Source organism: Rhinolophus hipposideros, assembly GCF_964194185.1.
Source record: "Rhinolophus hipposideros genome assembly, chromosome: 11".
NCBI lineage: Eukaryota > Metazoa > Chordata > Mammalia > Chiroptera > Rhinolophidae > Rhinolophus > Rhinolophus hipposideros.
This window is the reverse complement of record NC_138057.1, coordinates 20,328,549-20,346,096: the sequence shown is the minus strand read 5'-3', so window position 1 is coordinate 20,346,096 and position 17,548 is coordinate 20,328,549. Positions and strand designations below refer to the sequence as shown.

Here is a 17,548-nt window from a genome sequence, read left to right as displayed (position 1 = left end):
AACCACTTAGGATTAAATCCTGGATCTCTTACTGGCTCACTGTGTGACCTTGGGCACGTTATTCCCATTAACCCATATGTAAAATGGCAGAATAATAGTAACTCTATCTTAGATTGCCATGAGGATTAAATGAGTCAGTACATGTGAAGTTCACAACAGTACCTAGTACATAACAAGCATCCAACAACTATTAAAAGCTATTATAGTTATTGTCCCATTTTACAGATAAAGATGTTGACATTCAAAGTGGGTAACTTTCGCAAGGTTAAAACACAGGTGGAAGTAGTTCCCAATCCTGGTCTGTTGGAATCCGAAGTTCTGGGTCAGTCTGATTCTTTGATGTCATGCTCGTGTGTCCTCCTTGCTGAACATAACTCAAGGATTTAGGGCAATTCATCAGTGAGATTCAGATCCAAGTGTGTTTAAAAATAGTGTTCCAGGGTTAAAAGTGCTCACAATAAATGAGCATCATGGATAATCAAAAACAAATGAGAGATTTAGTAAGCCAATATAAATGCTAATATGAAGGTTTAAATTTATTCAGACTTTAGCCTGGTAATAATCCCTTAACTCATCCTGAGATAACAAAACATCAAAGAGTAAAACATACATCTACATGAAAAGATCTTTGAACCTAACTTGAAAAATAATTTTAGGTCATTTTTCTGGGGTCAAATGTGAGAACATTAATGGAGGGCCTCACTCTTGCTCCTCAAGTAAACACTGTTCGGGACTAGAGAGGCATGGGCTGCAGCTCTCCACATCCTGGCGATGGAACATCTGTGTGAATAGAAACATTCCTGATCTATGAAGAGCAGGCACTGCCTGCAGCTGTGTGTGTGTGTGTCCATGTCCATATGTGTGTCCGTCCTGGCACTGATGGAATTAATCACACCCTGCATCAATAGCTAGCTGCTTCCTCTCCTGACTCTACATATCAAACTCTGGAGACTGAAACAGGGCGATCTCTCCAGGAGAAACAGCTCTATCTTTTGCTTTCCTCAGCCAACCCAGGTTTGAATTGAATTTGGGGTCCGATTAAACATGGTGGAGGACCTGTGTGAAGCCATGCATCACCCTTTGCCATGGGCTTATTGGAATGCTCACCAAAGCCTGACATACAAAGGGATGGACAGGATGGGAACATGCTGAACTGATGCGAGGTGTGCCATCCAACTGTGTCCTGGGGACTAAGAGTTTGAACTGCAGTGAGCTTAAGTCCACCTTTATCATTAGGGCTTTGGCTGCCCACAGTGTCTCTGTTTCCCAGGATCCCTTACCTACCCACAATTACATTAAAGGAAATAGAGAGGTCATACTCATAAAATCCTCTCTAAGTCCATAAGTTTGGTACCTATATTTTCTTCTATGTATTTTATTGTTACTGGTCTTATATTTAGTTAGATCTTTGATCCCTTTTGAGTCAAAGGCAAGGGCAGTAAAAGCAAAAATAAAAGAATAAGACTATATCAAACTAAAAAGCTTCTATACAGCAAAGGAAACCATCAACAAAGCAAAAAAGGCAACCAACCAAATGGGAAAAGATATTTGCAAACAACACTCCCAATAAGGAATTAATATCAAAAATACATAGAGAACTCATACAACTCAACAACAGAACAAACACTCCAACTAAGAAAACGGACAGAGGTCCTGAACAGACACTTCTCCCAAGAAAACATGCAAATGACCAACAGATATATGAAAAGATGCTAAACATCACTAGCTTAGGGAAATGCAAATCAAAACCAGAATGAGATACCATCTGACACCTGTTAGAATGGCTATTATCAACAAGACAAGTAATAACAAGTGTTGGAGAGACCGTGGAGAAGAAGGAACCCTCACACCCTGCTGGTGGGAATGTAAACTGGTGGAGCCACTATGAAAAACAGTATAGAATTTCCTCAAATAAATTAAAAATAGAGTTACCATATAACCTAGCAATCTCTTTTGTGGATGTCTATCCCAAAAACTTGAAAACATTTATCTGTAAAGATATATGTGCCTCTATGTTTATTACAGCATTAGCCACAGCGGCCAAGACATGGAGACAACCGAAGTGTCTTTCAAGAGATGATTGGATCAAGATGTGGTATATATACACAATGGAATACTATTCTGCCATCAGAAAAGGTGAAATACTGCCATTTGCAACAACATTTCTTGAGACTATCACGCTAAGTGAAATAATCAGACAGAAAAAGTTGAGAACCATACAATTTCACTCACGTGGGATATAAAACTAAAAGCAACAAATGAACAAACAAGACAAATAAAAACTCATAGACACAGATAACAGTTTGGTAGTCACCAGAGGTAAAGGTGGATGAGGGGAGGTAGAAAAAGGTAACGGGGTCAAATATGTGGTGATGGAAGGAGACTTGACTTTGAGTGGTGAGCACACAATGCAATGTACAGATAATGTATTGTGGAATTGTACACTAGAAACATATATAATTTTATTAACCAATGTCACCCCCATAACTTTAATAAAAAGAAGACAGAGAGGAGTGAGAACCAGAATTTTCCAAGGACTTACTAGGCTTTCTACTTAGTCTTTCCAGGCTCAAGCATGGAAATAGATAAATTAGAGTTCCCAAATGTCTCATGCTTTCTTACACCTCATTCTGCCTGAAATACCTTCCTGTCTTGCTTTGGCTGGCCACCCTTCAAGACTCATCCTGACATCACCAATTCCAGGAAGCCTTCCCATGCGTCTAGCCCTTCCCTCTTTACTCCCAATGTATGCTTTTATGCTTCCCTAACACCTCATACTTATCTATAGACTAAACTGTGAGCCCCATGGGGATATGGTCTATGTCTGTCCCATTTACTACTCTGTTCATGTAGAGCCTGGCCACAAAATGTGCTCAATAAACACTAGATGAATGAATGAATGAATGAATGAATGAATGAATGAATGAATGAATGGCACTTATAACAGTGTCAGTGTAGTTATCTCAGAAAATCCTTCAGATCAAAATTATTTTTTTAAATCTCTGTGTCCCCATCATTCAACATAATACTTGGTGCATACCCTGTTTCCCCGAAAATAAGACCTAGCCAGACAATCAGCTCTAATGCATCTTTTGGAGCAAAAATTGATATAAGACTCAGTATTTGGGATGGGATGGGATGGGGTGGGGTGGGGTGGGGTGGGAGGGGGTGGGAGGGGATGGGAGGGGATGGGAGGGGGTGGGAGGGGGTGGGAGGGGATGGGAGGGAATGGGATGGGATGCCCAGTCTTATATTACAGTAAAATAAGACCAGGTCTTATATTAATTTTTGCTCCAAAAGTCGCATTAGAGCTGATGGTCCGCCTAGATCTTATTTTCGGGGAAACAGGGCAGGAGGTTTTCAACAGATTAATGCATGGCTGTAGGCACACATACATATGTACATATGAAGGGCCAAATGCATGGGTGAAAGAGAAAATTAAGTGTACAGACCTGCAAAAGCAATGATGATGAAAGGAAAGAGGAGGCACAGGCTTGTAGGAGATAACAGAATCTGTGGATTCTGACATAAAAACGGACCTTCCCAGGCATTTCTCTTGCAGAAAAAACCCAGGAATCTAAATGTCCAGAAAGGTTTCTGTGTACACATGAATAAATGGATTAAAAACTGCTCAAAAGAACTAACTCAAGAAAGTGTATTAGTTGGCTAGGGCTACTATAACAAAGTATCATAAACTGGGTGTCTTAGAACAGCAGAAGTTTATTCTCTCCCTGACACGGAGGCTGGTAGTCTGGAATTAGGGTGTGGGCAGGGCCATGCTGCCTCGGAAACAGGCAGGGAAGGATCCTTCCTTGCCTCTTCCTTGTTTCAGGGTGTTTGTCAGCAACCTTTGATGTTCCCTGGCTCATAGATGCATCTCTCAGTCCTCTGTCTTCACGGGGTCATTTTCCTGTCTGTGTCCAAATTTCCCCTTTTTATAAGAATGCCAGTCATATTGGATTAGGACCCACCCTAATGACCTCATTTTAACTTGGTGACCTCCATACAGACCCTATTTCCGAATAAAGTCACATTCTGAGGTACTGGGAATTAGGGCTCTAACATATCTTTTGGGGAGGACATTATCAAGCCATAACAGGGAGAAATTCTTAGGCTTACAAGGTTTTTGTAAGGAATTCCACCTGCAAATCAGCAAATGGATAGGGACTTTAATAACATAATTTAATAGATGTTTTGTATTATACTTGGGATAACTAGAGAAAAACATTTAAGCAAATAGAATTGTGTCAAATAAAGTTCTCTAACTTTGGCTTAGAACAGCTGCGTGGTCAGTGTTGTAGACTAGAAACAAGATCCAAATCACACTAAATGCAATAGGATTACAAAGAGGGTACAGTTGATGTGGGTTGGGATATGAGGGAAACTTCCCAGAAAAAAAAAGGTTTGAATCAGACCTGAGGTAGAAACGTGGAGAGCATTCCAAGAAGGAAAAAAATTGGAAACAGATTCATAGGGAAATAGTGTGCTGGGAAGCCAACAAGTGGTTGAGCCTGGCAGAAGCTCACTCTATTTCAGGAAAGTAATTCTAGAAAAGGGAAGGAGTTCATTTAGTGGAAAACCTTTGGTGTAAGAATGCTAATCAATTATCATACAATAGAGAAACACTGGAATAAAAGCCGAAAGATGGTATGAGAGGGAGGGGAAAAAAAACAACAGATGACACATGTTTATGGTTGAAGTAATTCCTTCTGTGATCTTGACCTCAAGGAGAAGAACTCTACAGCTATTTTTGATGAGGAATTTCCACCTTAGAATTCTAGGCAAGCCAACTAAAATCTCAAACTCCTAAGGGCAAAAGTGATTTTGCATATCATCTACCCTAACAAGATGCTCATGTCTGAATTATAACAGCCAACAGGAATTCTGCATCATTTTAATGTACATTTTAATGTCACCTAGTTGATGGTGTGACCAGAGAATAGGAGCCAGAATTTAGAAGTTTTAAGTAAATCAAGCTGCCTGTACATAAACAAGCACTTGGGTATTTCTGTATGACAGTGGACTGTCAATAGAGAATTAGGGAGGGGGATAAGGGAGGGAAGGCTGAAGCTATTCTGTACAACTGAGCCTAATTTCGGTGCCATTCTACTGTTTGACATGCTCTGTGAAGGAAGTACTTTTAAAGCAAATGGCATGTTTGTAATGAGATGGTAAATGTATATCCATTTCTTCCCCAAAAGCTATTCATTTTTTTTTTAATAGCAAAGAAGACTTCACAAGAATCATTTGCAGTGTTGGCAACCTCAATTCTTTTTTTAAAGACATGATTTGGAAGGTGAGGCACACTGAAATAGTTACTTTGACCACATTTTTCTCCAGTGGAAATGAGTGTTTTGCCATCTCAAGTGTGTTGTAATCCTGACTACGATGATTTTTAGGGACCAAAACTTCATGCCAAGCAGGGTGACTTCCAAGATAAGCACGGCTCTATGTCCTGTTTCCTGAGCCAAGCAAGCTGCCCTTTTATAGAGAGCCCTGATTTTCATGGTGCTACTTATCATGTATGGTTTTGATTAATTTGGGGCCTTCAAACATATTTTTACTCTCTATTGTCTAACATCTCCTTTAATTTTTTTCTAGGCCCCTCTAAAGAGTTTTCTAAAATAAAGAAGTTGTTTATCAGGGATAGCAAATCCACCTGTTCAGGCTGAGTGTAACTGCTTTTCCAGTCTTGTCTATCTTCTCTGTGACCCTTCCAGATTCATACCTCTATCCTTAGTGACTAGGATAGAAGAGGTAACCTGAGTTCCCATCCCAACTTTAGGGAAGTGCTTGTTTCTCTGAGACTCAGTTTATCTATAAAATGGAGCCACGGATGCCTGCTTTGCTTACTTCAGAGTTAGAAGGATTACGCAGATGAAGAGTCTCCGTGAACTTTAGTCCGTCACATAAATGCAAGTGGTTATGAGTACCACACTGCCTATCTTCTGAAATTCTGCAATACTTGTGGGTTAGCCAAATCGTTTAGCAATTAGCTCATCACTACTGCCTGACATGGTTTACTATGAATCCTGGGTGTTTGTCAGTTCTCCCCATCTTTGCTGAAAGCATGTTGAATGTGGTGAGCATGTTTCCCACTTCTTCTGTATCTGTCACACAGCTTGGCATGAATGCTTTAATGATAAGTTGGCATGTCATAAATGTTCTTTCCTCTAATCTCCATAACCTATGACTACTTTGTCTGACTCAGTCCAGGAAGAATTTTCACTCTATTCATTTAATGTCTATCCTCACAGTAATCATCTATGTATTTAACAAATATTTACTGAGCACCCTGTAATTACAGTTCATATTAGCTAATGTTTACAGATCCCTTAATCTGTGCCAGGCGTGGTGCTTAAGCCCTTTACCTAGATGTTCTCACTTAAAGCTCATAATAGTCCTTTGAAGTAGGGATTGCTATTATTTCCATTTTAAATGTGAATAAATTGTTAAGTGACTTGCCCCAGGTTATGCAATTGGAAAGTGGCACAGTTCATTCATGTATAATCCAATTGCAAAGCTCAAGGTCTTCCACATTGTGTCACAATGCCACCAGAAGCATCTGTGATGTACCAGGCACTGGAGTAGGTGCTGGAGATATGAAGATGAATAGTTCCAAGCCATTGCTTGTCTTGTGGAGTAGAGAGTCTAGTGTGAGAGATAGACAAGTAGACAAATAACTACAGTGAACATGAGCTTGAGGGAAGTAAAGAATATCATTAGGAAGGAGGAGAGAGTTGCCTGCTTCAGGGAGAAAGATCTGGCTTTGCCCAGTGGTAGGGATCGCAGAAAAAAATTCAGAGAGGACGGGAATCTTTAGGATCCAAACCGAGAGGCAGAGAGTTTGCCAGCCAGAGAAGCAGGTTCTCTTCTGCTAGATACTCAGCAAAGCTGAGTGTAGGGGTGACCTGAGATTAAACCAGAAAGATACAGTCAAATGTCTTTGTTGAAGCACAATTATAGGCCAGCCAAGAATTTGAACCTTGGCTAGTGGGTAACCGGGAACTAATGGATGTTTTTTAATAACCTTTACTTTGAAATCATTTTAGATTTTAAAAAGTTGCAAAAGTAGTACACAGAACTTTATTTCCGTCCCCTCAATTCCATAGTTGTGAACATTTTGAGACCATTTGGGAATAAGTGATATCCCATTGCATCTTAACACTTCAGTGTTTGTTACCTAAGTACAAGGATGCTGTTGTAAATAACTACAGTATAACCATCACAAGCAAGAAATGATATTAATTCAGTATCAACATCTCATCCACAGACTATTGAGATTTTGCCAGTTGTTCCATCAGTGTCCTTTATAGGTCAAAATCAATCCAGGTTTGTGTTGCATTTGGTTGTCATTTGTTTTTAGACTCCATCAATCTGGGACAGTCTTTTGTCTTTCACATCCTGGGTATTATTGAAGAATATAGGAGTTCTGGTCAAGATGGCAAAATAGGTAAACTCTGTGTTCACCTCCTCCCATGACTACATCAAAATTGTAACTAAATTATAGAAAAATCAACCCGAGAACCATCTGAAGACTAGCTGAACTGAAGTACTATAACTAAGGATATAAAGAAGAAGTCACACTGAGACTGGTAGGAGGGGTAGAGATGCAAAACAGGCTGGCCCCAAACCCATGTGTGATGGTTAAGAATTGAGGGAAATATCTCTGCTGCAGAGGTCCCCACTGAGGAGTGAGGTATCCCAGCCCCACACTGGGCTCCCCAGACCAGAGCACCAGTGCCAGGAAGAGGAGACCCCACAAAATCTGGCTGTTAAAATCGGCAGGGATTCCATCCGAGTGGAAAAAAAGGCTGCTAGAAACCCAAGTATCCTTTTAAGGGGCCTGGGCATAGACTCACTGGCTCTCAGGCACTCACCCTGGTCTCCAGCTGAGGGACAGCACCTTGGGGAGTGCCAGAGACATACAGGTAGAAACTGAGTTGTGTGCCTTCAGGGCAAGAGCTGGAGGCACAGCCGCCATTGCCACTATATTGAGCTCTTCCTTAACACTGCCAAATCTGAATCTGCATTAGCCTGGTGAACACCACTCTCTCCACCTTAACAGCTCCCTGAGGCCTGGCCCCACCTACCTTGCACACTACTTAATGCTCTTTCAGCAGTTTAGGTTTACACTTAGCCAGCAGGCAGTGACAGGCCTTGGGATGCCCTGTGCCATTTGCTCAGCAGCCCCAGGCCCAGTACTGGTGGCAACTGGCCTCAGTTTGCAGTGTGGCCTCTCCCGCAAGGCCTCCAGGCCTAGCACAGCCAGTAACCAACTGCAGATCACTTTGTACCTCCTACCAGATAGCCCAAAGGGCAGTCATAGGCAGCAGCTGACCTTGGCCTGCACTGGAGCACCTCCGAAGAGACCCCAGAACCAATACACCCATTGGCCGACTTAGACCACAACAGAGTACCACCCAGTTAGCTCCACAAGTGGCACACCCAAGTGTGGTCTTGGCATGCACAAGAGCCCTCTGGGGCCAATCCTGCTCCAGGGGATCAGCTTCCATACAGCAGCTTATACAATGTGGTCATGGACAACCTCCCACAGTCAGTCAGCCTCAGGGTCAACCCAACCCACTGAGGTGTCAACAGCAATCAAGGCTCAACTACAACAGAAGGGCACATACAACCTACACACAGGACACACCTGGAGCACCCAGCTCAGGTGACCAGGGAGACTGTGCCACTGGGCCCCATAGGTCACCTACAAGATAAGGCCACCCTGCCAGGACGGAGAGATGTATCAGATCTACCCAGTACACAGAAGCAAACACAGAGAGGCAGCCAACATGACTAGAAAAAGAAATGCATCTCAAATGAAAGAACAGGAGAAAACCAGAGAAAGAGTTAACAAAATGGAGGCAAACAATCTACTTCCTCCAAAGTTCAAAACACTGGTTATAACGATGCTAAGGAACTTAGGGGAAGAATAGGGGAACTCAGTGACAACTTCAACAAAGAGGTGGTAAACATTAAAAAGGACGTGGAAACCATTTAAAAAAGAACCAGTCAGAAATGAAGACTACAATAACTGAAATGAAGACTACATTAGAGGGAATCACAGCAGATTAGGTGAAGCGGAGGATCGCATCAGCAATTTGGAAGACAGGGTAACAGAAAACACCCAACCGGAACAGAAAAAAAATAAAATGAGGGTAGTTTAAGGAGCCTTTGGGACAACATCAAGCATACCAACATGCACATCACAGGGATATCAGGAGAAGAGAGAGAGTGAGGAATTGAGAACTTATTTGAAGAAATAATGACTGAAAGTGTCCCTAACCTGGTGAAAGAAATAGAAATACAAGTCCAGGAAGCACAGAGAGTCCCAAACAAGATGAACCCAAAGAGTCCCACACCAGGACACATCATAGTTAAAATGCCACAGGTTAGATAAAAACAGAGAGAATTTTAAATGACCCAAGTGAAAGGCAGTTAGTTACTGACAAGTGAGACTGTCAGCTGATTTCTCAACAGAAACTTTGCAGGCCAGAAGGGATTGGCACAAAATATTCAAAGTGATGAAAAGCAAGGACCTAAAACCAAGATGACTCTACCCAGCAAAGCTATCATTTAGAATGGAAGGACAGACAAAAAGCTTCCCAGACAAGAAAAAGCTAAAGGAATTCATCATCGTGAAACCAGTATTACAAGAAATGTTAAAGGGACATTTTTAAGAAGAAGGGGGGAAAAGAATATAAATATGAATAATAAAATGACAACTACATATATATCAATAATCACTTTAAATGCAAGGGGATTAAGTGTTCCAATCAAAAGATATTGGGTAACTGAATGCATAAGAAAACAAGACCCCAGAGAGTAAGGGTGAATGGGGGATGGTAGAAGAGGGTAAATGAGATCAAATATATGGTGATAGAAGGAGAACTGACTGGGTGGTGTGCACCCAATGTGATATATAGATGATGTATTATAGAATTGTACATTTGAAACCTATATAATTTTACTAACTATTGTCACCCCAATAAATTTAATTTAAAAATAAAATTTAAAAAAAAAAGAGACCCATACATATGCTGTCTACAAGAGATGCACTTCAGATCGAAAGACACACATAGAATGAAAGTAAAGGGATAGAAAAAGATATTGCATGAAAATTGAAATTTTAAAAGCTGGAAAAACAATACTTATATCAGACAAGAAAGAAAAAAGAAATCAAAGGAATCCAAATTGTAAAGGAAGAAGTAAAACTGCCATTATTTGCAGATGAGGTGTACTATATATAGAGAACTCTTAAGATTCCACCAAAAACAAGACTATAGAACTGATAAATGAATTAAAGTAGCAGAATACAAAATTAATATTCAAAAATTAGTAGCATTTTTATAACTAATAACTAACTATCAGAAAGAGAAACTAAGGAGACAATCCCATTTACAAATGCATCAAAGGAATAAAATAAAATACCTAGGAATAAATGTAACTGAGGAGGTAAAAAACCTATACTCAGAAAAGTATAAGACATTGAAGAAAGAAATTGAAGAAGATACAAGTAAATGGAAGCACATAGCATTCTCATAGATAGAAAAAATTAACATAGTTAAAATGTCCATACTACATAAAGCAATCTATAGATTCAGTGCAGTCACTATCAAAATTCCAATGGCATTTTTCACAGAATGAGAACAAATCTAAAATTTATATGGCAGCACAAAAGACCTTGAATAGCCACAGCAATCTTGAGAAAGAAGAACAAAATTTGAGGCATCACACTACCTGGTATCAAACTATGCTACAGGGCTATTGTAATCGAAACAGCATGTTAATGGCATAAAAACAGACACATAGATCACTGGAACAGAATAGAAAGCCCAGAAATAAACTCATGCCTATATGGCCGTTTAATCTATGACAAAGGAGGCAAGAATATACAGTGGGGTACAGACAGTCTATTCAATAAATGGTGTTGGGGAAACTGGACAGATAAACATGAAACTAGACCACTTTCCTATACCATGTACAAGAATGAACACAAAATGGATTAAAACCCAAAACCATAGAACTTCTAGAAGAAAACATAGGCAGTAAACTCTCTGACATTGCTCTTAGTAATATTATTTCTGATCTATCTCCTTGGGCAAGGGAAACAACAACAAAAAATAAATAAATGGGACTACATCAAACTAAAAAGGAAACCGTCAACAAAACAATAAGACAACCTACTCATTTGGAGAAGATATTCACCAATGATACATCCACCCTGGGGTAAATATCCAAATTCATAAAGAACTCATAAAACTCAACACCAAAAAAACAAACAATCCAATTAAAAAATGGGCAGAGGATCTGAATAAACATTTCTCCAAAAAGGACATACAGATGGCCAATAGACATACGAAAAGATGCTCCACATCACTAATCATCAGAGGAATGCAAATTAAAACCACAATGAAATATCACCTCACACCTGTCAGAATGGCTTTCATCAATAAATCAACAAACAACAGGTGCTGAAAAGGGAACCCTGGTGCCCTGTTAGTGGATTTGCAAATTGGTGCAGACACTGTAGAAAACAGTATGGAGGGTCCCCAAAACATTAAAAATGGAAATACCATATGACCCAGCAATTCCACCTCTGGATATTTATGTGAAGAAATCCACAACACTAATTTGAAAAGATATGTGCACTCCTATGCTCATTGCAGCATTATTTACAACAGCCAAGATATGGAAGCAGCCTAAGTGCCCATCAATGGACACCTGGATAAAGAGGTGGTACACATATATATTGAAATATTACTGTCATAAAACAGAATGAAATCTTACCATTTGTGACAACATGGATGGCCCTAGAGTGTATCATGCTAAAAGAGATAAGTCAAAGACAGATGCCTTATGATTTCACTTATATGTGGAATCTAAAGAACAAAATAAACGAACAAAGAAAACAGAAACAGACTCATAGATGCAGGTAACAAACTGACAGTTGCCAGATGGGTGGAGGCTGGGGGGAGCAGGGTGAAAAAGGTGAAGCAATTAAGAAGTAAAAATTGGTAGTTACAAAATAGTCATGAGGATATAAAGTAAAGCATAGGGAATATAGTCAATAATATTATAATAACTATGTATAGTGCCAGGTGGGTACCAGACTTACCAGGGCTTCACTTCGTAAATTATATAATGTCTAACCACTATGCTGTACACCTGAAAGTAATATAAAATAATATTGAATATAAACTGCATTTTAAAAATAAAAAATAATTAAAAAACAAACCTGTCCTTGGGGGGACCACACTCTGCCTTTGCCCTTTTGGCTGCTAGGCACCACTTCTGCGTTTTTCAAATAACAATGCCAAGTGTATTGGTAACCCTGGGTGGCATCAGTGTGTTTGTTTTTATTATTCAGGAATAGATCTGTCGTTTTGTCTTTTGTCATTTTCTGAAATTATAAGCACCTAGAATTTCCATCTCAGATCTACATTGTACGGCTGCATTCCTGACACTAAGAAGCAGAATAATATTAATATAATAATTAGGCATGCAGGAGCCAGGCTGTCTGAATTTGAATTCTGATTGTCTTCTTTCCTAGCTGTGTGATTTGTATAAGTTACTTGACCTCTCAGAGCCTCGGTTATGTCACCCTGTAAAATGAGGGAACTTACAGCACCTTCTTTGTAGAGTGATGAATCTCTATATCCCATATCTTGAGTGAGCTTAGTCCTGAGTTTTGCTGGAACCTCAGCAAAAGGAGCTGAAATGGTGGAGAGCTGCGGCTTACAAGTCCACAGGGATAGAGAGCAACCCGTTCTCAGGGCCCATGTGTCCAGGTCTTGGTAGACTTGAAAGTAATGCAGGTGTCACTGACCTCTGTGTGAGACCTGGCAAGAGGCATTCTAGGCCGTGACTAATTAATCATTTAATTGCTCCAGGCCTCAGCTGCCTGTTCTTAAAATGCAGATGATAATAATACCTATGTCACAGGGCTGTGGAGAGGATTATAGAAGACAATGGCTTAAAGCAACTAGCATAGTACCTGTCTCGTTGTTATTGGAGATAATGTGTCATGCCAGCTAGATTGCTGTTACATCATGGCTTATGGTGCATGGCTAAGGGTCTCTGCCCAGCCCAAGGTCATGGACTGGCCAGACCCAGGCAGAGTGACAGGATCACAGTCCAGCAGCCTAGACTTTGAACAGAACCCCAGCACCATCAGGGAACTGGGAAGCTAAGGCTAAAATCTAAAATTCAGTTATAAAGACAAGCCAGCCCAAGTATACCTGAAGCTGGGCAGAGGGCAGGAAGACTAATTCCAGCCGTGGGGGATGGGAGATAACCCTTTGTCTCCTGCCTGCTTGTGGTCAGGGGTCAATCACTTAGGACCCCGTCAGGGTCCGGCCTAAAGCTACAGGGTATCAGCTCTGTCCTTTCCGTTCACAAAGCCTTCCCTACAAGCAGGTTTTGACAAAGGGACAGGAATGGAGAAGAGGACTGAAAGGAAAGAAAGCAGTATGGAAAGAGAATTCTGAGGGATCCAGAGTCTCCCTAACATTTTGGCCAAGGGTCTAACCATGAAGCTAAACACCTGAAGCGTAGAAGCCAAAAGAAACCATAGTGATCACATTTACCATCCTCCTCATACAAGACCCATGACCTTTTAGCCAAAACCATTGGAACAGATGTAATTTGGAATTCAGAATTTTTCTATGTTTTAGGACTATGTTAGGATTACCAAGCCATAAATTGTATAACACCCTTAGTAAGTTATGAAGTGAAATGCCATCATCCAACAGGCTCATATTGCTACAGTTAAATGTGTAAATGTTTACATTAGGTTACTGAAATTGGGCTGACCTATTAAGGCATCATATCAATTCAGGTCTAGTGTTGTCACCAAATAGTTTGCACCACATTGAAGAAAACTTTGTGCTGTTCAGAGCTTTTGGGACTTGGAAATTTGTGGTGGCAGTTGTTTAGTGGACACACCTGAGATGGTTGACCAGCAGTGACTAATCCAAAGGTTTACACACAGTTCACTGGGGTTCCACTCAGTTTGTCACCTCGTCCTTACTGAGTATCTGCTGTGTTCTAGGCACCAGGCTTAGCAGGGAGATTATAGTTGTGTGTTGGTTTCCTAGGGCTACTGTAACAAAGTGACACAATCGAGTGGTTTAAAACCATAGAAGTTTATTCCCTCACTGTTCTGGAGGCAAAAATCAAGCTCAAAATCAAAGTGTCAGTAGGGCCATGCTTCCTCTATGAGGGAGAATACTTCTTTGCCTCTCCCAGCTTCTGGTGTTCGCTAGCAATTCTTAACATCTCTTGGCTTATACAGGCATCACTGCAGTCTCTGTCTCTGTCATTACATGGCATCGCCTCTCTGGTATGTCCCTCCCATTTTATGACAGCAACAGTCATATTGGATTAAGGATCCACCCTACTCTAGTATGACCTAATCTTAAGTGATTACATCTGCAATGACCCTACTTCCAAATGTCACATTCTGAAGTGCTAGGGATTAGGACTCTGACATATCTTTTTGGGGGGTACATAGCAACCTATAACAACTGGTCAACCAAAATGGCCATAGCCTTATGCTCTCATAAAGGTAATAGGTTACAAGTATGTTGAGCACAGCAAAGGAAACAATCAACAGAATGAAAAAGCAAACCATATATCTGATAAGGAGTTAATCTCCAAAATATATAAGGATCTCTTACAACTCAATAGCAAAAAAAATAGCTAACAACCAACCCAATTAAAAATGGGCTAGGGCTGGCCTGGTGGCTCAGGCAGTTAGAGCTCCATGCTCCTAACTCCGAAGGCTGCCGGTTCGATTCCCACATGGGCCAGTGGGCTCTCAACCACAAGGTTGCCAGTTCAACTCCTAGAGTCTCGCAAGGGATGGTGGGCTCTGCCCCCTGCAACTAAGATTGAATACGGCACCTTGAGCTGAGCTGCCTCCTGGATGGCTCAGTTGGTTGGAGTGCATCCTCTCAACCAAAAGGTTGCCGGTTCAACTCCTCGAGTCTTGCAAGGGATGGTGGGCTGTGCCCCCTGCAACTAGCAACAGCAACTGGACCTGGAGCTGAGCTGTGCCCTCCACAACTAAGACTGAAAGGACAACAACTTGAAGCTGAACAGCACCCTCCACAACTAAGATTGAAAGGACAACAACTTGACTTGGAAAAAAAAAAGTCCTGGAAGTGCACACTGTTCCCCAATAAAGTCCTGTTCCCCTTCCCCAATAAAATCTTTAAAAAAAAATGGGCTAATTTGCAACAATGTGGATGGATCTTGAGATTATTATGTTAAACGAAATAAGTCAGAAAAAGTCGAGAACTATATGATATCACTGATATGTGGTATACAAAGGAGCAAGACAAACAAATGAAGAAACAAAAACTCATAGACACAGACACTAGTTTAGTGGTTACCAGAGGGCAAGGTGGGAGGGGGGTGAGAGATGAGGATAAAAGGGATCAAATATATCGTGATGGAAAAAGAACAACTCTGGGTGATGAACACACAATGTAATATATAGAATATGTGTTATAGAATTGTACACCTGAAACCTATGTAACTTTATTAACCATTGTCACCCCAATAAACTTTAATTAGAAAAAGAAATTTTTAAATGGGCTAAACATTTGAATAGACATTTATTCAAGGAAAACATACAAAAGGCCAACAGGCATATGAAAAATAACATCATTAATCATCAGGGAAATACAAATCATAACCACAATGAGATATCATTTCGGACTTGTCAAAGTGGCTATTATAAAAATAAAAATAAAAAACAAAAGACCACATGTATTGGAGAGAATGTAGAAAAATTGGAGCACTTGTACTTTGTTGGTGGGAATGCAAAATGGTGCAGCCACTATGGAAAACAATATGGTGGTTCCTCAAAAAAAAAAATGAAAAATAGAGCTACCATAAGATCCAGCAATCCCACTTTGGGTTATTTATTCAAAAAAAACCGAAGTCAGGAACTTGAAGAAATGTGAACACTCCCATGTACACTGTAGCATTCACAATAGCCAAGATATGGAAACAACCTAAATGCCCCTTGACAAAAGAATGGATAAAGAAAATGTGGTATATATAATACATACAATGGAATATGACTCAGCCTTCAACAAGAAGTAAATTCTGCAATGTGTGACATAGATAAACCTAAGGACATTAAGCTAAGTGAAATAAGCCAGACACAGAAGAACCATTACTGCATGATTCCACTTAGATGAGGTATCTAAAGTAGTCAAATTCATAGAATCAAAGAATGGAGTGAGGGTTGCCAGGGGCTCAGGGGAGAGGTAAGTGGGGAATTACTAACTTTAGGGCATAAAGTTTCAGTCGTGAGAGGTACATAAGCTCCAGAGATCTGTACATAATTAGTACTTATAGTCAACAATGCTGTATTGCACACTTAAAATGTTGTTAAGAGAGCAGATCTCATGTTGAATGTTCTTACTACAATAAAACAAAACAAACAAAAACAAGTGTGTTGAGAATTTCCAAAAGTGGGAAGTATTCAATGGAGCCATAAAGTAGAGGAAAATTTTACCCACATGAGGGATTCCTCCCTGAGGAAGTAATATTTTCAGTGAAGATGAGAAGATGAGTAAAAGTCAGCCAGGTAGGGTAGGGGAAGAAGCACTAATGCCCTCACCCTGCAGCCTAGACCAGAGTGCCTGTCCTCCTCAGCACTGGGCGTATGTGGAAGCCAGGCCCAGAATCGCAGGGAAGGCCTGTGTCCCTCAGGCTGCCAGCCAGGGCCAATCTTGCCCACCCAGGCTGGCTCCCCCTGGCCCGCAATCACTACCTCAGAAAGAGCCAACGGTATAGTTTGCAAGGAGACCTGAGGCTCATAATTGCAGCCTCTATGCAGGGGAGAAGTAGGGGGACCATCTTTGCTTTCCTTTTTTTTTTTTTTTTGCCTAAATGAATTCAAATACTTTCCACTCAGAATCAGCAAAGTGCTTAATGGACAGATAGCTTCTGCTGACCTCCTCCCTTGAGAACCTAATGTACTTTTATCATGGATAGGCAGAAAAGTCTGTTCTATGAATTTCTCTGAGTAGCATTGAAGGGGCGTTATGGCCAGCAAAATGCCTCTGCTTCAAGGTCCCAGCGACTGAATTTCTTCCAGAGGTGGGGGCAGGGGTGGAGGGAGTGGAGGTGTAGAGCCTCTGCTACCACGAGTTTTAACCTTGGGACAGCATTCGCTGTGTAGGCAGCTTCTTTAGGAGATATATATAGAGTAGTCATCAGCATTGGGTATGGTTGTCGAATTTGGTTTCACATCCACAGTATTTATTATTTCAAGTTAAAAGTCAGGGCAAAGAATCTTTTTTTTGAAACATAGTAAACAAAAGTGCACAAATCCTACATCTATGTCTTGGTCACTTTTCACAAAGTAGATCCAGAACCCAGATCAAAATAACACCCCAGGAGCTCCTCAGCACGTACTGCTCTTCTGGTCTTATCCATCAAGGAGATGTGCCGCCCTTCTAACGCTAGGTTAGTTTTGGGTTTTGAGCTTTATATGAATTTGATCACAGTGTGAATTTTT

General features: G+C 40.7%; 1 protein-coding gene across 2 annotated transcripts in view; it reads left to right on the top strand.

Moving 5' to 3' along the window:
- ADAMTSL1 (ADAMTS like 1) overlaps positions 1-17,548 on the top strand; it is a 385,708-nt gene that overhangs the window by 239,993 nt on the left and 128,167 nt on the right. The gene's annotated exons all lie outside the window — the stretch shown is intronic.